General features: G+C 42.8%; 1 protein-coding gene and 3 pseudogenes across 1 annotated transcript in view; 3 read left to right on the top strand and 1 right to left on the bottom strand.

Moving 5' to 3' along the window:
• Positions 1-21,868, bottom strand: part of Atg4c (autophagy related 4C cysteine peptidase) — a 296,253-nt gene that overhangs the window by 91,073 nt on the left and 183,312 nt on the right. The window lies entirely within an intron of this gene.
• On the top strand, positions 12,785-13,247 carry LOC127205384 (40S ribosomal protein S17-like; annotated as a pseudogene).
• Positions 15,955-16,702, top strand: LOC127199016 (transcription initiation factor TFIID subunit 10-like; annotated as a pseudogene).
• Positions 18,163-18,645, top strand: LOC127205378 (coiled-coil-helix-coiled-coil-helix domain-containing protein 2-like; annotated as a pseudogene).

Below are 21,868 nucleotides of genomic sequence, written 5' to 3'. Positions count from 1 at the left end.
TCATTTCTCTCCAGTATGTGTTCTTTCATGACTTCGAAGGTAACTGTGACATGCAAAGGCTTTTCCACATTGCTTACATTCATAGGGTTTCTCTCCAGTATGTGTTCTTTCATGACTTCGAAGGTAACTGTGACATGCAAAGGCTTTTCCACATTGCTTACATTCATAGGGTTTCTCTCCAGTATGTGTTCTTTCATGACTTCGAAGGTAACTGTGACATGCAAAGGCTTTTCCACATTGCTTACATTCATAGGGTTTTTCTCCAGTATGTGTTCTTTCATGACTTTGAAGATGTATGGGACGTGCAAAGGCTTTTCCACATTGCTTACATTCATAGGGTTTTTCTCCAGTATGTGTTCTTTCATGCCTTCGAAGACATGGGTGACGTGCAAAGGCTTTTCCACATTGCTTACATTCATAGGGTTTCTCTCCAGTATGTGTTATTTCATGACTTTGAAGATATAGGTGACGTGCAAAGGCTTTTCCACATTGCTTACATTCATAGGGTTTTTCTCCAGTATGTGTTCTTTCATGCCTTCGAAGACATGGGTGACGTGCAAAGGCTTTTCCACATTGCTTACATTCATAGGGTTTCTCTCCAGTATGTGTTCTTTCATGACTTCGAAGATATAGGTGACGTGCAAAGGCTTTTCCACATTGCTTACATTCATAGGGTTTCTCTCCAGTATGTGTTCTTTCATGACTTTGAAGACATAGGTGACGTGCAAAGGCTTTTCCACATTGCTTACATTCATAGGGTTTTTCTCCAGGATGTGTTCTTTTATGACTTCGGAGGTAACTGTGACATGCAAAGGCTTTTCCACATTGCTTACATTCATAGGGTTTTTCTCCAGTATGTGTTCTTTCATGACTTCGAAGATATTTGTGACGTGCAAAGGCTTTTCCACATTGCCAACATTCATACGGTTTTTCTCCAGGATGTGTTCTTTTATGTCTTCGGAGGTAACTGTGACATGCAAAGGCTTTCTTACATTGCTTACATTCATAGGGTTTCTCTCCTGTATGTGTTCTTTCATGGATTTGGAGGTTACTGTGACGTGCAAAGGCTTTTCCACATTGCTTACATTCATAGGGTTTCTCTCCAGTATGTGTTCTTTCATGACTTCGAAGACATAGGTGACGTGCAAAGGCTTTTCCACATTGCTTACATTCATAGGGTTTCTCTCCAGTATGTGTTCTTTCATGACTTCGAAGACATGGGTGATGTGCAAAGGCTTTTCCACATTGGCCACATTCATAGGGTTTCTCTCCCGTATGTATTCTTTCATGTCTTTGGAGGTGACTGGGACGCGCAAAGGCTTTCTTACATTGCTTACACTCGTAGGGTTTTTCTCCAGTATGTGTTCTTTTATGCCTTCGAAGATATTTGTGACGTGCAAAGGCTTTTCCACATTGCTTACATTCATGGCGGTTTTTTACCATATGAACTTTTTTATGTGTTATGAGCGTACTATGACATGCAAAGCCTTTACCACATTGATCACTTTCAAAAAGTATCTCTCCAGTATCTGTTATTTTATGCTTTTGGAGATGACTAAGATGTCCAAAGCCTTTATCATATTGATTACATTCATAAGGTTTCTCTCCACTGTGAGTTCTTTCATGTCTTTGGAGATAACTGTGATGTGTAAAGGCTTTACTACATTCATTACAGTCATAGAGTTTCTCTCCAGTATGAATTTCTTCATGTCTTTGAAGATGACTGTGATGTGCAAAGGATTTCCCACACTGATTACATTCATACAGTTTCACTCTAGTATGTGTTCTTTTATGTATTTGCAGACTACACTGTTGTGAAAAGGCTTTATCACATTGATTACATTTGTAAGATTTCTCTACAGTATGTATTCTTTCATGCCTTTGAAGACGACTGGAATGTGCAAATACCCATTGAGTATATTCAGAGGGATTCTCTCCAGTATGATGTCTTACATTCCTGTGAAGATAGTTGACATATATTAGAGCTTTACCACATTCATTACACTGATGATTCTTATCTGTATGGATTAATCTCAAAAATTGTATAAGTGTAAAGAGGAATCAGATCTTAAGGGTAAACACAAATCAGATTCCTAACACTGAGGTACATGGTTTTGTGGGAATTTAATAATCATCCATACACATAAAGCTGCACTTATTTACACTGTTGTTTTTCTTAAAATTTCCAGGACATATCAGAATTTTCTCTAAGGCATATTTATGTCAGCTTACATACGACAATTACCTTCCTCCTCTTCTAGAACTTTGGCATCGTTCTCCAATATTGTGGTCTTCCCAATTATAGCCTAAAATACAATACCAGAAAATGTATGGTAGACTTTGGAAATTATGAAAAATTTAAACTACTATATTCAATGAACCTTAGAATCATGCCTGATTTACCCATCTCATTCTCAATTAAAATTCTATAAGAGCATCAACAACAAAGAAACAGTTGTCCTCTTATTTTAAAAGGGGAAGGAAAATCCATAGTCTTACCTACAGCAGTGAGGTTACTGTAGGTCTCCAGCATCACATCTTTGTAGAGACTCTTCTGGGAAGGATCCAGCAAAGCCCACTCATCCCGAGTAAAGTTCACGTGCACATCATCATAGGTCACTGCATCCTAAAATATCCCATACAGGTACAACAGAAAGCATGATACTGACATCACTGTACATGTATATTTCATTGACAATATATTCATAATGCTGAAGCTTCCCTTACTTATTTCCTGAGACATAAGTTCTACTGTAATCACCAAGTCATTTTAGAAGGAAATTCCTGCACTCTCTGAATAGAACATAGCCTTGCAAGGGAAATGACAATTACCACACATAGAAAGAAACAGACAAACAAGCAGATCACCAGTATTGAGTACACATCAGAGAAACTGTATGAAAAATTACTAAGAAAAAAATGAGCAAGATGAATGTACTTGGTCATGCCTTTAATCTCTAAACTCAGGAGACAGAGGCAGATGTATCTCACTGAGTTGGATGTCAGCCTTGTCTATGCTCTGAGTTCTAGCACAGCCAGAGTTACATATGAATATACTGCCTTCCCTTCAAACTCCCACCAAATGATAAAGATAGAAGTTCCTCAAAAGAATTATACATTCACTCAAGTTCCCTATTCATCTTCCAGAATCTGAAGTGCCTCAGTTTAAACTGTAACCTTAATGAGACCTTAGTAAAAGGGAATGCAGGTTTAAACAGTTACAGATGGACAGATAAAAATATTAGCCATGTAAATGTTGATCGTAAATAAGGAGCCCAGAGCAAAAGAAATGGCTCTCCAGGGAAGAGCTCTTGCTAGTCCTGGAAATAAGTGGGCACAATTGCAAGTACTTACATGGGGGATCACAAGTATCCACTACCCAATGTTCAGGAGTTCTGAGGCCATCCTCTGACTACTGTGAGGACCAGGCACACAGGAAGTACACATTCATGCATACAGGCAAAATACTCAAATTCATTCCATCATAAATTCAAAACACACCCAATATGTAGAAAGAATGTCATGCACCTGCAATCTAATGACTCAGAAGGCTCAGGCATTATTAATGTCACAAATATATGCTTTTCTGGGATGTAAAGTAATACTCCATCAAACTTCAAAATTCATGATGTGGTTGAAGCTCATCGCAACAGCATATGCTTGACATGTACAAACACCTGCACTGCAGGCTCATCAGCCAATAACATAAAAGGGGGCCATGTTGACCCAGCACTTGAGAGCCAGAATCAGGTGAATCTCTAACTTTGAGTCTTGCATAGTTTACATACCTATGGTGAGGAAGGCTGAGAATATACAGAGAACCTTTGTCTTCAAAAACAACAAATTAAAAGTATAAAAAACTTTAGGCTGTCAAAACACCTTATCATTAGCCAGGCATAGTGGTGCATGTCTTTAATCTGAGCACTCGGGAGGCAGAGGCAGGAGGATCTCTATAAGTTCAAGACCAGCCTGGTCTACAAAGCGAGTCCAGGACAGTCAAAATTACACAGAGAAACCCTGTCAAGAAAACAACAACAACCCCCTCCCCCAAACAAAAACAAAAAAACTTTATCATTGAAAAGCTATTGCTTCCACTGTGTCTTCTATGATTTAGGGATAGAGTCTATAATCATGAAGGCATGATAGCATGAGAAGGAAGCTTACTGATCAGTTTCAACCACAACACAGTAGACACAAAGAACAGGAAATGGTTTGAGTCTGTAAACCCTCAAATCCCATCCACAATAAGGAATTTCATCTAAAAAGGCTTCTCCTGAAAAAGCTTCCATAATCTTCCCAAAGAAAGTCACCAAGGAGACGCAGGTATTCAAAGACATAATCTTATATGGGAGCCTTTTGATTAAGCCAGCTGCACTCTGACCCTGGTCACTATAGGCTCATGGTCATCCCCAAACTTCAATGATCCTCAAAGTCTGCAAGAGTCCTTACAGTATTCAAACGTCCAGAGGGCTTTCTTGTTGTTGGTGGTGGTTTTTTCATTTTTCTTTTTGATTATGTATTCTTTTGTTTGTTTTGTTTTCATTCAAGGCAGTCCCTTGTTTAACACAACTTGTAAAACCAGAAATCCAGTTCCATCTTCCCAGCATCCAATGGCACAGAATACCCCTTCCCATCCCAATTGAGGGGAATGAGTACAGAGTAAGGGAAGATTGGACCAAAGCCAAAACCCCAGGAAAGCAAACACCAATCCTGTAGCTTTGTCTCAGACACTTGGAACTTGAGTTTCAAAGGGTTTAGATGGTGCTATCCATGCAACTTCTGCTATGTCCCTGTTTTGTTACTACCACTACTTCTATGCAGCTCTGTATGGCAGATGTCTCATAGCTTGGGTATCTCAACATCTTGCAACTGAGACTTCATCTTCATAGCTTCATGCATTCAACTCTCACAGTCTCCTCAGTGAGGCTCTGACTCTGTGAAACAGATGGCTGAAGCTGTGTTAAACTGAAAACATAGGTTAAAAATCTATGACATTATGTGTTGCATCTTTCTTGTTTCCAAAACCAGCACAACATGGGTGTTCCTGCCAAGTTGGAATGGACCCCACTATACTTGGACCACAGTCACAGCAGGTTTTGCATGAAGTTGTTTCCTGGGACTAGGAGTCACTTTGCCTACTCCTACCATTAATTGAAGGCTAAGGGGGAGAGACTGGTACTCTTTGGACACCTTCTTAGACTTTGAATCCAAAGAAATGTCCTTCTCTTTAATGGCAATACTCTTGAATTTCAATTCATGCTTCTGTTTTTAGCACTTGACTGCCGTCTGAAACTACCTTTTGTTTCAATAAACTATAGATTTCTCATTTCCTATTTACCCCAATCATTGCTTTTTTTCCCCCACTGTAATCCTGAGTGAGTCACCAGTAATAAGAAAAAGGAAAAGGAAGGATGTTGGCTATATTCAGCCCAAAGGAAAATGTTTACAATTTATAAGCTGATTCCAAAGCTATGTGACATGTGATAAAACTCAGAATTCCCAATAAGAGTATGAAGAAACAGAATGCACTTTGGCACAATGTGATTTCTGCACTTACCACAAAGCTACAACAACCAAGAATGTGTACAATATGTGTGAAAGGATGAAAAGATGCAGAGGAAAAGTCAAGAACATAGGGCCCAAAATATATTCAAATTCTACCAAAAGGCCTGAGGAAACTGCAGGAGGAAAAATATGAACTTGACCAGTGTCTACTATGATTGTTATGTGCATGGAAATTAAATACAGACTTCACACCTCCCACAAAAATAACTCAAAGTGACCTCTAAATTGTTATATTTCTGGCCCTCCAGCTACTACTGCTCTTTCTTCCAGACTGAGAGACCCCATGTTCTCGAGCTCTCTCTGGAAATGGAGGTGATCTGAAATGTGAGCTATGGCTTTGCCGTCCCTTATGCCCATGTTCAGGCAAATGAAACCCTACTGATACCCACACTAAACAATGTTCAATAGTATTTTAATGTCTGCTTCCTGCCACATGGATTCTGGCACAAGATGTAGATTACACCCTATCCATCTGCACAACACCAGGCACACCTGAAAAACCTCTACAGCTCAGAAACTCCTTTTAATTTCTAAACTATTTGTAAAATTGACCACACAAAACTAAACGAGGAAAGTAATATTCAGGATATAAGTTTTCCTGTCTTCCCACTTCACATTAAAAGTAATCCCTATATATACACACTGGGTAGTGATAGTATAAGCACCACAGCTTTACATTGCCAGGTCTGTAGGGCCTCCCGCTCCCCAAGGAATCTACACTCAGAGAGACTCATAGGCTAAGAGCCTCTGCCCACATCACCACATGTATGAAAAGAACAGTCTGGACCACAGTCCATCCCAGTCCCAGCAGATTGGACTCTTCTATTCAGCCAATATGTTCTTCCTTGTCTGGGGTCAGTGGCCCCTACACTCATCATGGCATGGCTTGTGGTCTCCCTTACAGCTCCATACAGCTGCATCAGAGGAAAATCTGTTAAGAACCTGCAGGCAGGCTGGAGAGATGGCTCAGTGGTTAAGAGCACTGACTGCTCTTCCAGAGGTCCTAAGTTCAATTCCCAGCAACCACATGGTGGCTCACAAGTATCTATAATGTGACCTAATGCCCTCTTCTGGCCCATAGGTGTACATGCAGACAGAGCACTATATACATACTAAAAAATAAAATCTTAAAAAAAAAAAAAGAAGAAGAAGAACCTGCAGGCTACCTCCCACTGGTGTTCCTGCTTGCCAGGCCTGCCCAGAGTCCCTCATTAGCTTGGACCCCCTAGATAGGTCTCTGGACAGTAGCAGCTCCCGTACTGAGGATTCCAGACCAAATGACTCAGACAGCATAGGCCTCTCCAGCCCTGTTCTTCTACCCTAGGGTCAGACAGCCTAGTCTGGTAAATATGTATTTTAGTACAATCTTCTACTTTCCTAGGGGACTTGTTCATCTTCCAAAGCACAGAGTCTTTTATATACACATTCCATTGCACACTCAAACTCCAGTGCTGTCATCTCTACCCCATAGCTGGGGAGTCCTCCAGCCAAACCTCCATCAAATTCAAACAGTAACAGCAACTGTAGGAAAAAGTTGCTAAGAATTTGAAAGCAAGATGTGGGAAATGGGAGGTAAAACAATTAAAAGAACACTGTAGAGCTGCTTTCCACTATTACCAGCTAAAGCACCATGTGCGCCATGTATTAACATCTACTACTAATTGATTTAAGTGTATTTATGAATATAAATTTAAATGAAATACAAATGACAAAAACATTGTCAACATTGTGTTGGTAAGTAATGCATTGGATCAGATGACTTATAAAACAGAACCACAATGCAAAAACTTGAAAATCCATCTATTCCTTTGTTCCATAAAGTTGGAGTTTACTTAAAAGTAAATAAAGTAATAGAAAGGAAAGGACAAGATGTCTCCTAGGTATGGTGGAAAGCTTATTATAGATAAAAAGGGGAGCCCACCTAGAGGCAAGGACAATGGGGAGAGTTCAGAGTGGACATGACCCTGAGCCATGTGAGGAAGAGGAGGAGGGAGAAGAGAGGCAAGAGCCAGACCAAGAGGTCAAGAGGATAAATTAGGATGAAAAAAACCAGGTAACCAAAATGGTTGGATTACAAGAAGAAGGGCAGCGAGGAGGACACCCCAACCCTTGGGCTAGGGGGTAGGGTATGGCAGCCATACCCTGTAACAAGTAGGGATGGAGGGATTCTGGGAGAACCTGGCAGTCAGGTCTGATTTGATTTTTCAGCTAGGCACCTCAGCCATTTGTCCCGGGGTTTGCAACTTAACAGTAGGAAGGAATGAGGTTATTATCTTTTAAATTATTTTTTAAAAATTGAAACAGGCTTTATAGTCCAATGTTCTCCAGGAACTAGACACATGTACTGGAACACATCAAGTATTACTCTTTTTCTTTCAGGCTGTGTAGATTCACATGGGAAAAATAATAATCCTCTTAGGCACAGCCACACCAGTTTGTCAAGATCTTCTGTCTTGGCTGAATTACTGTTGTTACAGTGATTTGGTTTCCAGAAACAAGTTCACTTCCTTATCCAGATCCTTGGTTGCCCTGATCTCCAAACCCCCCCAAAATGGCCAATTAGACTTTTACTGATTGTCTAAAATCAATTACCTGACTCCTCGTGGCTAATGCCAACTACTGTCAAAGAAGGAAAACTCTCACCTTCCTTCCTACCACTCGTGTGTGTGTGTGTGTGTGTGTGTGTGTGTGTGTGTGTGTGTTATGACTACACCAGTTTCAAAGTTAGTCAGTGAACTCAATTCTTACACATGTCCCTCTTTATTTTTAACTAGCCCCCAAAAGCCATGGATATCAGAGGACACTCATCCACTGGTCTTTCTCCTCCTCACAGACCAGTCGGTGGCCAGCCTAGAATGAGCTGCAGGACTCTCTTCCAGGAACTCGGTAGCAGATGCAGGATTAGGTGTTCAAAGCAGTTCTCAATTACACAGGATAAGGCAAGCCTGAACTACAGAAGATATTGTAATAATCAAAGCACTTGAGAAAAAGAAATGAAATTCTTGCCAGGCGTGGTGGTGTATGTCTTCAATCCCAGTACTCAGGAGGCAGAGGCAGGCGGATCGTTGTGAGCTCGAGGCTAGCCTGTTCTACAAAGGGAGTCCAGGTCAGCCATGGCTACACAGAGAAACCCTGTCTCAAAAAAACAAAAAAACCAAAACAAACAAACAAACAAAAAACCTCCCCCCCAAAAATAAATGAAATTCTTAATAATCAGGAAACTGGAAATAAATACAAGAGATTAGAGCAGTGCTGCATTAAAGAAAATAAAATGGTAAAAGTAACACCAACAGGTGACTTTTGAAAAAGATAACTATAATTTATATTTAATTATACAATTGAAAAAATACAAGCTATCCTAACTTTGGAAAATATCAGGCCATTCTCTGGTAGAGGGAATATCATTACTAAGATACTGTCTGACCTTGCCTCTATGTGTGATGGTAGCTGCTGAGACCAGTAATCTGACACACAGAGCCACAGCCAATGGCCTGTATTTCAAACTTCTCAGCTGACGTAACTGTGTCAATGAGGACTGTACATATCTACACAGGACTCCCCTAACTGGAAATTCAGCATTCACTGGCTCCACAAACAGTACACACATCAATCTGATCTGTTCATATTTGCATGCATAAAATGATACACACTGGGAAATTACAAAATCATTTGCCCTACCTCAGTCAGGTCTTTCTTCATAAAGGTGACCTTGCTTCTGACTTCCATTGCCTACCCTGCTTCACCCTACATGGTGCACAGTAAACTGTTCCTCCTGTTCTGGTCTGACGGCAGAAGCCATGACCTACATGCAACTCCTTTTCCTGTTATTGCAATGGACACTTCATTACAGGACTCAAATGGGTAATGTTAAAATTCTGTTGTAGTATAGCCTATTAACTTAAAGAGTATAGTTAGTTCAATGAAAAAGAAAGCAAGGTCACTGCCCTGGAGAGCAACAGACTGGACCCCTTTGTCATTAAAGCTTACTCAGGAACATTTCTCTAAAACTCTGGAGGTGTAGCTGTTCTAGAAGTAATATGCCTTTAAAGGAGAACTCATTCCATATGTATTTAAAAGTACAGTTAAAAAACATCTCTGGCCGGGTGGTGGTGGCGTATACCTTTAATTCCAGCACTCGAAAGACAGAGGAAGGTGGATCTCTGTAAGTCTGAGGCCAGCCCGGTCTACAAAGAGTGTCGAGAACAGTCGAGACTACACCGAGAAACTCTGTCTCAAAAAACCAAATAAATAAAATAAAATAAAATCTCAGAATAGTGTGCAGCCAGCTCTGGTTAATGCTAAAAGAGTCAACCTAGGACAGATTTTGCATTCTACATATGCTGTCATCCTTAAGTCTCTCTCAGGTTCAGGCCCCAGCTTATATGTTGAACAATTTAAGTAGGGACAAGAGACTGCAAGTCTAGCCACTCAGATAGATTGAAGATTTTACACAGCAAAGATATTCTCAGAATTACTTCCTAAGTACACCGGTGCCCTAAAACAGCAGGTCATTCATTCTTCAGTGACAGGATCCTAAGGGGAAGGTCTCAGAAGTTGCAAAAGATAGGAAAAGTAGAAGGTAGAAAGTATAAAAGTTGGAGTGAGGAGGTCTTGCAAATAGGATGTCTTATGGTAAGTAAGCTTTTTAAGAAGAAGAGCATGTTTTATTTACTTCTGGGGGGAAATGGAAGGAATCTATGAAATCAGCATAGTTGGATATCTACCAAGTCAATCCTACAATAGGATAAACTCAGGAGGAGTCTAAAACATTCCTGACCATGCCCACAGTGGCCTTGGCACTGATAACCACACCCCCATGTGGTGGAAGAAGTGGGGCTCTCAGAATCTGAAGTAAGCCCTTCTCATAGGCTCTGGCTTCAGACCATTACCAACTCTCCCAAGCATATTTTTGGCTTTAGAGTAGCACCTCTGCTTTTTTCCACCCTCTATACGCCATGGCCTTAGGGAAAGCTCCCAAAAACCTAGGCCCCATTCGAGGCCAGCCTGGTCTACAAAGCAAGTCCAGGACTGCCAAGGCTACACAGTGTCTCAAAACAAACAAACAAACAAACAAACAAACAAAAAACCACCAAAAAACAAAAACAAAACAAAACAAAACAAAAAATCACCCTAGGCTAGGCCCCAGGCTGTTTCTTGCTTTGCCAAACCTGTTCGAGGGATTAAGAAGGAGCTATGTCGCTAGGCGCAGTGGTGCACACCTCATTCTTCATAAATGAGGCCCTTAGGGAAAGAAAGCCTTGCTTGATCAGCCCAGCCCTCAACACAACTGTGCTGTTCATTTTCACATGGTATCACCAGATGTCTTGCCACATGGGTGGAAGAACTATGCTTTTCTCAGGAGAAATCTGGGATATTATGGCATACCAGGCCTTACTGTTGGTTGTGACCCTGTAATGCCCCACTGAGCAGCTTGTTAGAGAGCTGCTCTTTGATATGGGGGCGGACCTAGTGGCTGACTGTAAATCAGAGCTGTCTCCTTTGTTATGACTTGGAGCCATATTTCTGGACAACCATGGTGGACAAACATGTGTATTCTATCATCCTAATCTCTAACAGACCCAGTTATCATACTACGTATTGGTGGGGTGTTTTAGAGGTCGTCCTACCTCAGCTATATTCTACTTGGCCTGACTTACTATTTCCTAAGCATTGGTAAATCCTTTTTATCATCAAGTCTACTCTTTTACATCATAGCTCAATATTAAAGTGCTACCCAACACGAAACTAACTCCAAATGGATCTTACAACTAAATGTTAAATGTCAAAGGCAGAAAATACCAGAGAATCTAGGGCTCTCCGAGTTTCGCATCCTCCCAAGGATGCTTCTACACGTAACAAGCCTCTGTTCCATATGCTCTGAGCAAATGCGGACCCCATGGTGAAGTTATTCTGATGCCAATGCCACCACCGGGTCCAGGGAGTTGCTAGTGTTACAAAATGGCCATCACAGGAGGCCACAGGTTCCCACCCATGCCGGGAAGGAAGGACCCTAGCTCTGGCTGCTCACCCAGCTGCTCCTTACCATTGTGGACAGCGGCCACGTGCTCACCATCTTGAGACCTAGGAGCTTGCCTGAGCTCCCTTAAACAGCACCCAGCAGCAGCGCTCACAGCACATCAAGCCGAAGGATGCAAGCCCGCTCACGCCTGGAACACAATGTGCAGCATGGTACCGGAAGAATCCTCCTCCTCTTCCGACTGAAGGCTCCACCTGGAGGCACTGATTGGCCAGTGAGTCTTGAGTGACATGAGCACCTCCCTTAAGGTTAGCGTTAGGGTTAGGGTGCCGAAGGCAAACAAACAACATAGTGTTTCCTGGTCTGGTCCAGGCTTCCAGTCCAGGGCCAGACATTTTCCAGGTCTGCAGAGATTTGCATGTCAGTGGCACGTGTGCTGTCCTCCAATGGCTACCATTCTGTCTTCTAGCACTCAGTAGGTGCTTCCTCTTCTTCCTCTTGGAATCAAGGTGACAGATTGCACAATGCATTATTTAACGCAGCAGAGTAAACAATCTGAACCACAGGTGAAGAGTTCCAAGGACACAAACAACGATAGATTTTAGGAAACAAAATAAGATTTTTTTTACTTTCTGAAACTTCATGCTGGGTTCAGGTAAACTGCAGCTACTTTTCATCCGGTAGATATTAGACTTCAGACAATCCTGAGAAACAGCAGAAAACAGATGACAAACTCTATGGTGCACTATTGTTAGGCAGCACACCTTCCTCATTGGGGTGAAAAAAAAAACCCACATCTATATTAATAAAGATTCTTTAGATGAAGAGAACTGGTAGAATGTCACTATATATGTAGAAGGTGGATATATAGGCCGGGCGTAGTGGCGCACGCCTTTAATCCCAGCACTCGGGAGGCAAAGGCAGGTGGATTGCTGTGAGTTTGAGACCAACCTGGTCTACAAAGCAAGTCCAGGACAGCCAAAGCTACACAGAGAGCCCCATCTCAAAAAAACCAAAAATAAATAAATAAATAAAAATAAAGAAAGTGAATATATAAGAATGGCTCACCGTCTGTGGTCCAATTAATCCAACAATGTCTGTTCACTGATGGAAAGTTGAAGAGCCCAGTAATGTTTCAGTCCATGTGGCTGGATGTCTCAGTTGGTCTTCAGTATATACCAGAATTTACAAAAAAAAAAAAAAAAGTTTCTAATGCCAGTTTTTAAAAAAAAAGTGGCTCTTTTACCGAGACCCGCCAACATGGGCCGCGTTCGCACCAAGACCGTGAAGAAGGCGGCCCGGGTCATCATCGAGAAGTACTACACGCGTCTGGGTAACGACTTCCACACCAACAAGCGCGTGTGCGAGGAGATCGCTATCATCCCCAGCAAGAAGCTCCGCAACAAGATAGCTGGCTATGTCATGCATCTGATGAAGCGGATTCAGAGAGGTCCTGTGAGAGGCATCTCTATCAAGTTGCAGGAAGAAGAGAGAGAGAGAGGAGAGATAATTACGTTCCTGAGGTCTCAGCCCTAGACCAGGAGATCATTGAGGTAGATCCTGACACCAAGGAGATACTGAAGCTTTTGGACTTTGGCAGTCTCTCCAACCTGCAGGTCACTCAGCCTACAGTTGGGATGAATTTCAAAACACCACGTGGAGCCGTTTAAATCTGTTCTGTCATATTTTCAATAAACCTGAAAAAAAAAAGTGATCTTGCTAGACAAAGTAGGGTAAGCAGAAAAAAGGAAAGCGCTACCATGTTCAGTATCCTCCATATATGCAGGCTGCCACCAGAAGCCGTGGCCTAGATTAAAGATGGATCTTGTCACCTCAAAACATCCGCATTAAAGAAAGATCTTCCCACTTCAAGAGCTATAATTAAGAAAAATACCTCACAATGCCCAAGTGTGTGGGCTTTAGTCAATTAAACTAGTATAACTACAGTTATTTGCTTCTTTATCCAGATTCTTGATCACCTGGTCTGTGGACCTGAGAAATGGCCACTCTAGGCAAATATTGGTGATTTAAAATGGATTACCTCACTACTCATGGTTAATGTTAACTACTACCAAAGTAGGAGAGCACTCACTCTCCTTGCCCCTCCCTTTAGTGCTGTGACTACACTTGCTTTAATGTTGTCAGTGAACTTGATTTTTACACATGTCCCTCTTCATTTGCAAGTCCCCAATAAAATCCAGAGAGGTTGGAGGACACTCATTCACTAGCCAAATTTTCCTTCTCAATGGCAAGTTAAGGCCCAGCTTAGAAGGCATGACAGGACTGTCTTCTCACCACTGGGCACCAGAGGCAGGATTGGGTGTTCAAAGCAATTCTCAATTACATAGCATGAGGCAAGCATGGGCTACAGGAGACATTGCTCTAAAAAGAAACAAATAATCAACAGCACTTGAGAAAAATGGAAAGAAAGTCTTAACGACTGGGAAACATACACTCTCTAAGAAAGTTCAAGGAGATACTTGGAAAGCTGAGAGATGCTAAATTACCAGCAGTAGGGGAGAAAAGACAGAACTCTTTTCCACAGAGTAGACCACAGGTGGAATTCAGAGCTCCTTGGCTGCAAGATGTTTGTCATCTCCTTATGGAAAGGGTCCACCTTTCCACATAGCAATAATTAAATTCCAAGGAAGGATGGATAGTTCTTTGCTTACTGAAGCCTAATTTGGCACAACTGACCCAAGACATAGAATTGTCTTGTTTCCTTGCTTGATATTGCAAGGACAAAACTAATGCCATGTTCTATATGTAAAGTATATTCTACAACTAGTGTCGTGGTCTGTGCATGTTCTGTGAGAACTTGACCTCCAGGTGACCTACTTCTTCCTGCATTCCTGGAATGACCTGCCAGCACTCTCTAGAAACTCCACCTGAGTGATTTGATACAATTAACTCTCAATGATCCACTGAGATAAAACAACTTCCCCTGAGGCTCAACCTCCACCCAACCTGTCAAAAGGTTGTGATCCACAACTTCCCTGCATATCCAGACTCCCACGCAACCTGCTTTCCCAGACCGAACCCGCCTAAAGATTGACATTCCTGTGACCCACATCCCCACCCTTAGCCCCCTCCCCATGTTTTTTCCCTTTATAAACCCATTTCCCTTGAATCCTTGGGTCAGTCTCATCCTGCTGCATCAGGAAGGATTGTGATCTGAAGCTTGAACAGGACCCTGTGTATGTTGCATCCATATTGAATCCTGGTGGGGGTTTTTGGAGGTCTCCCTATCTGGGCTATATATACTCATTTTTTTTTTTTTCAAGACAGATTTCTCTGTCTCTACCTTCCCAAGTGCTAGATCACAGGCACGTGCCATTGTGCCTGGCTCTTGTACCATTTTTGTTCTCAGTTTACTGATATAATAGTTCTAGGATATCATGAGTTAAAGAGGAAGGCTGGCACAGTTGCACTGGCCTCCCATCGTACCTACTGGGAGGCTGTTGGGAGGATTGCCAAGTTCAAGGCCAGCTTGGGCAATATGCTTTCAAAAAACTGTGAACATATTTAAATACAAAATTTTTGCATCTGTACAGTAGGTAGAATCCTGTTCTTTCTCGTCACTGAAGTGTTGTTGGGAAGAGTAGTCATTATCATATCTACCAAATCCTGAGCTATCAGCACACATGTTCTGCATGTTCAAATGGAAGCATCACAGCAGCACCACGGAAGATAGCTACAGTGTTTAATACGCATCTTGTGTATGAGGAAGCTGAGTTATGGCGCTCATAGAATGCCTGAGTAGGGACTAATAAGTAGTAGAATTCAAATCCAATCTGAGTTAAATCTACTGAGTTCAGTTCTGTTATTCAGACAGGCTGCTCTGCTCAGGGAAGAAGATCACTAGAGAGTACTTGCCTTGAATGGGGCAGCCATGCACTGTATCCTTAGCATAGCAAATGAACACTTGGATGAGAAATAAGTCAATAAGGAGAATCCAGTTACTTCTTTTACATCAGAAGGAAATGAATCACATACTTTCCAGTATTTACAGTTACATGTGCTTTTATGTAGTAGCCAGTAATTTCCTAAAATGTCCTCTCAACTTGTAGTACTTCATTGCATTATGCATGTGCCCACAACAATACAGATGTGGTGACACTGTTATTAGGAAACAACTCTAACATTAAGATCAGGGATGACTGGGCTAGAGAGATGGCTGTTCTTCCAAAGGTCCTGAGTTCAAGTCCCAGCAACCACGTGGTGGCTCATAGCCATCAATAAAGTGATCTGATGCCCTCTTCTGGTGTGCAGGTGTACATAATCAATAAATAAAGCTTTAAAAAAAGATCAGGGATGACAAAGGCAGCACACACTTAATTAAGGTAACCAGCAGTCTCGATATTAATAGGATTAGATTTTGTCCTCGTTGGTTTCTCCTGCTGTGATAAAACATTAACCGGGTTCGCCGCCTCTCCCACGGCTCCGGCGCGGACCCCGAGGCGGCACAGGTCGGCGACGCCTCGGTCGCGGATCCCGCGCCCCCGGTGTCGTTCCCGCTGCGCTGCCCACCAGCACGGCCGCCGAGAGCAAGGCCAGTCCCGCGGGGACGGCAGGGGGCCCCGGGGCTGGAGCCGCCACTGCGGTCGCGGGCCCCGTCTTGGCGCGGGCCTGGGAGCCGGCGGAGCGGCGAGGGCCCGCTTCGGTGGCAGCGGGCGGCGCGGCACCCCCTGAGGGGGCAATGTCTAACGAGGTTTACGCCCTGCCAAGCGCGGCCAATGGAGAAGTGAAGCCCGCAGTGTCCAGCACACCTTTGGTGGACTTCTTGATGGAGCTGGAGGATTACACGCCTACGAATCCAGATGCAGTGACTGGTTACTACCTGAACCGTGCTGGCTTTGAAGCTTCCGACCCACGCATAATTCGGCTCATCTCACTAGCTGCCCAGAAATTCATCTCAGATATTGCCAATGATGCCCTACAGCACTGCAAAATGAAAGGCACAGCCTCTGGCAGCTCCCGGAGCAAGAGCAAGGACTGCAAGTATACCTTAACCATGGAGGACTTGACACCAGCCCTCAGCGAGTATGGTAGCAATGGGAAGAAGCCGCACTACTTCACCTGAGCCATCCAACCCAGATGTATTTGTCTTTCCCTCTGTCCCCACACCAGCCTGTTTTCATAATAAGCTTTATTGTGACAGGCAAAAAAAAAAAAAAAAAAAAAAAAAAAAAAAAAAAAACCGGAACCAACTCAGGAAAGCAAATGTTTATTGGCCTTACATTTGCATATCACAGTCTATCATCAAGGAAACAAGGGCAGGAGCTCACATCAGAAACCAGAGGCAGGAACTGAAGCAAAGATCACTGAGGAATGATGCTTTTCCATGACTTTTTCCAAGGCTTGCTCAGGTTTTTTTTTCATACAATTTAGGATTACCTGCCCAGTCATACCTCCACCCCTAGGAAACTGGGCCCTCCCAAATCTGTCTAAATCAAGAACGTGTTCCAAAGGCTTAGCTAGAGTCCAGTCTGATAGAGGCAATTCCTCAACTGAGGATCCAGATGCCTCCAGCCTGAGTCAATCTGGCAAAAGAAACAAACCTCTACCACTGCTACAACAACAAAAAGCCATCACAAGTCTAAAAGCTTAGAATATCTGTGTGGTGGCACAACCTTAAAATTCTATCACTTGAAAGAAACCTGAGGTGGGGAGATTATGAATTTAGGCAAGCCTGGAGTAGTTAAAAAAGACTGTTAAACGAGAGGTTTTAGGACAAAGGCAATATGACCTGGGCCAGGAGGCCCCTGCCCTTATTTCCCTGGCCAGGATCTTGTCTTACAAACGCTTATGCAAATGCTGGGTGTGGTGGGGTAAATCTTTAATCCCAGCACTTGGGGAGACAGGAGGAGGAGGGTCACTGTGAGTTTGAGGCCAGCCTGGTCTACAAGTGAGTCCAGGACAGCCAAGGCTACACAGAGAAACCCTATCTCAAAAAAAAAAAAAAAAAAAAAAAAAAAAAAAAAAAAGCCTGTGCAAAACACTGGACAAAGCCAGTTTCTATTTCCGGATTCCAAAGTGACCACTGGACCTAAGACCCACCCACAGGGGCCTAATCTCACCATCATACACCATATCACAACTTTTATATATGAGACTAAGATAATGATAGATACAAGGCACCAGATATTATCTTATATGAGGGTTATTAAATGAGTATGAGGAGCGAACGAAAGGGGGGAAGGGTGCCCCAGAGACAGAGACAGGAAGAGGAAGAGGAAGAGAGAGTAGAGAGTAAGAGGCAGGAGAGAGAGGAGAGAGAGACCTCGAGGAGGGTCTGTTCTTTTATATGGTCCTGGGCAGGGCCACACCCCCATGGCAGGTAAGCAATGACATCACAAGTAGGTGGACTGAAGCAGAATCCTAACAACAACCCCACCCTACTCCCTTTAAGAAGCCCTTACCTCAGCCTGGCCTTGCTACTTCACTGACCTCCTCCTGTAAGGTCAGGTGAATAAACCTACCTTCTTATGAATTCAGATCAAAGACCCTGTCTCAAAAAGAGAGGAATAGCCTTTCTTTCTCCTTGATAGAAATTGCTGGACGCTGGTGGGAGTTTCCCAGTTAGTCGTCTCTGAAAACAGAGGTTACTAGCAAGAAGGATGCTGCGTGGAAGCCACGCTTCCCGGGTGGCCCCTCTGGCCAGCCGACCCCCTCAAATGAGGGCTGCTCCCAGCAGAGCACCTGCAGCTCAGCCTCCAGCAGCAGCTGCAACATCTGCAGTTGGCTCACCTGCCGCTGCACCCTGGCAGCCAGGCCTGATGGCCTAAATGGCAACCACTGCAGCAGGTGTGGCTGTGTGCTCTGTGGTGGGGCACACCCTGGGTCACACCATCACTGGGGCCTTCAGTGGAGGAGGTAACGCTGAGCCCACAAACCCTGACATCACTTACCAGGAGCCTCAGGGATCCCAGCTGCTGGACCAGCAGTCTCATGGGCCTTGCTCTCTTGAGATCAAGCAGTTTCTGGAGTGTGCCCAGAACCAGAGTGATGTCAAGCTGTGTGAGGGCTTCAACGAGGTGCTGCGGCAGTGCAGAATTGCAAAAGGTTTAATCTAATCAAGAAATTCAAACTGAAGAAATGTAAATTGGCTTTACAAAGTTGATAGTGCAAGTATGGACCCTTATTTCTAAAGCTCTCCATTGCTTCAGAACGGCCATGAAATAGTTTTAACTACAGATGTTCACTGAGGCTAGTAGTGTTGGTGGCTGGGCAAGTGGTTGGCCTAGTGTTTTGTGAGTTAATATAAAGTGGATTAATATAAAGCAAAAAAAAAAAAAAAAAAAAAAAAAAAAAAAGAGAGAGAGGAATAATAAGAGTAACCTAAACAATCTGTTTCACCTAAAGTAACATTCAGTGCATTGTAGGAACGAATTGATCTATTTCTTTGAATAGTACCCCAGGCTACCCAGGAGGACATGTAATGTGTTTCTATATTACTGAACCATGATGATGATCCCCACCTGATAGATTTCAGTGGGAAAACAGCCCTCCATCATGCCATTTCCAGGGGCAACACAATCATTGTCAGCGAACTGCTGGACAACAAAGCAGATATTAAAGCCACAATGAGGTTCAGCTTCATCCCCAACGCTCTTTTAGCAGTGACACTCAGATTTGTTTCCCACATGCCAAAGCTCAAGGAATCTTTCTGAATCTGTTCAGTGTTGCAGCATGTTTGATTTCAATGTGATCTCTGAAATTGTGAATTGTAAAAATCTGTCATTGATTCCATTGTGATACCTGAGATTGAACTGTAAATCCTTGTTTCTTTTCTTTTCTTTCTTTCTTTTGTTTTTGTTTGTTTGTTTGGTTTGGTTTGGTTTTTGAAACAGGGTTTCTCTGTGTAGCCTTGACTATCCTGGACTCACCTTGTAGACCAGGCTGGCCTCGAACTCACAGCAATCCACCTGCCTCTGCCTCTCAAGTGCTGGGATTAAAGGCGTGTGCCACTACCGTCTGGCAAATCCATGTGAGCTACTACAGACAGCCCTAAGGTTTCCTTCAAAGATGTCTATGGGACACAAATGACTTCACTTGGATTGTGGTAACACTCACCAGTGGACAAAGACCTGCCCCATGCCTGGCCTGCCACCAGGACCATGGTTAAACTGGACAAGCAGGACATTAGAGAATTGGATGCCCCTCCTTGACTGCCAAGTTAGGGCCAGTCTTACAAGTTTCTAAGGCTATTGCTGCCATATGTGACAATGAAAGACTTAAAGATATCCTATATGGCCCCCAAAGACCTTTGACCTCTGCCTTGAAGGCCACTTTCTAGGAGTCTATGGTTACTGTCAGGTAGTTTCTATCATTTTAGCTGATAAAGAAGACTTTTGGGCCAGGCAGAGGCAGGTGGATCACTGTGAGTTCGAGGCCAGCCTGGTCTACAAAGCAAGTCCAGGACAGCCAAGGCTACACAGAGAAACCCTGTCTCAAAAGAACAAACCTACAAACAAAAAACCAAGACTTTTGGCTTATACTTCCTGCTCAGATTTATCTTTGTCAGTTCTCTGATGAGATTCATGGCTAACTGTCAATTCATTGGTTTAACAACAGCAAGGATGTAGCTCCCTGGTCCATCCATTTCATATGTAAACATTAGGACCTGCTTTTTCTAGGGCTACTAGGTCTCCTACTGAGAAAGACAGATTCATATAGTTTATGTTGCTGAAAGGCTTCACACTACAAGAGATTTAGAGTTTCTGAAGGTTATGAGGGCTGAGGAAAATGATTTAGGCTACAAGTTGTTAAAGGCTTAAGGATATAAAAACTTACAAAAATATGCAGGTGTAAAGAATTTTTTTCTATATTTTTGTTTTTGAGACAGGGTTTCTCTGTATAGCCTTGGCTGTCCTGGACTCGCTTTGTAGACAAAGCTGGCCTTGAACTCAAAGCAATCCACCTGCCTCTGTCTCCCTAATGCTGGGATTAAAGGTGTGTGCCACCACACCCGGCTAAAATCTGATCATCAAATTTGGGTTTTTTGGGGGGGGGGGGCTTTTCGAGACAAGTTTTCTCTGTGTAACAGCCCTGGTTGTCTTGGACTTGCTTTGTAGACCAAGCTGGCCTTGATCTCAGAGATCTGCCTGCCTCTGCCTCCCTGAGTGCTGAGATTAAAGGTGTGCACCATCACACCTGGCTGGGTATAAAGAAAATAATTTAAGGTTTATAAAAGTCTGAGGATTGTCAAAGCTTACTTAAGTCATGAGGTTCTGAGAATGTGATTTAAGGTATATAAATGCATGTTGTAAAGGTCTAAAAATAATTTAAAGTACACACAAAACAAAAATATTTCCAATTGCTTTCCCTCAATATGTAATTTTTATATTAAGACCTAAAAAGCTCAGAGTTCTAACATTAATCAGTGGAGTTAGATTATCCCCTAAGCTTCTTAACTTTACCTTGTTTTCTTAGTCTATATTTGTCCACGCAGATTTCCAACCAACTAAAGACTTACAAATTGCTCCAAACACGCTTGCATTAGGTGGTATTTTGAGACAAGGAAGTTCTCGACTTGCTGAAAACTGTTGTAAACCACATGCTTCTGAGAAAGTTTCTACCAGCTTCAGCCTCAGTTTTGGAAAAAAAAGACACCAGCACTTTGGCAGGCCCAAGTGGTCTTATAGAACCCAGACAGCAAACAGATATATCCTGTCTCTTCCCAGCCTTTGAGTGGCATTCTGGCTTTGCTGAGGCTTGACAACAATGCCCTATTTCATCTGGGAAGCAGTTACAGAAGAGACTATGTGGCACCTTATCATTAACAAAAGGCTGGAATGTTAGGTCCAAAGGAAACTAGTTCCCCTCCAACAAGACAACCACTTTCCCATCACTGTCAAAAGGGACAGATGACCGGGAGACAGAGGAGGGCAGAACGCTGTGAGTTCGAGGCTCACCTGGTCTTCAAAGAGAGTCAAGGACAGCCAGGGCTACACAGAGAAACCCTGTCTTGAAAAGCCAAGCAAACAAACAAAAAAGGGACAGATGACTATCTGTGGTGCCTACTAGCATACCAAAGCTCACACTAGCCTCCAGGAAACTTTAGTATTATAAATATCTGTGAAAATCAGAGAGTTATATAAGTGGTTACTCAAGATGGGTTCTGGGATCTGATTGAAAGTTAAGTAAAATATCACACTTTATCCTGACATAAATGTGAATCAATGATTTGATTCATAAGATTTATAGCCTCAAAATCTACTGAAGTCTGTCTTATGATATTTCTGTTTCTACTGGGATGTTCACATCACAGGGCTTTTACATATTATATATGTTGGATATATTGTGTTACTCCCACACTAATCT

The sequence above is a fragment of the Acomys russatus genome, chromosome 2 (assembly GCF_903995435.1).
Source record: "Acomys russatus chromosome 2, mAcoRus1.1, whole genome shotgun sequence".
Lineage (NCBI taxonomy): Eukaryota > Metazoa > Chordata > Mammalia > Rodentia > Muridae > Acomys > Acomys russatus.
Note: the sequence above shows the minus strand (reverse complement) of the source record. Positions and strands in the feature narration are given on the sequence as shown.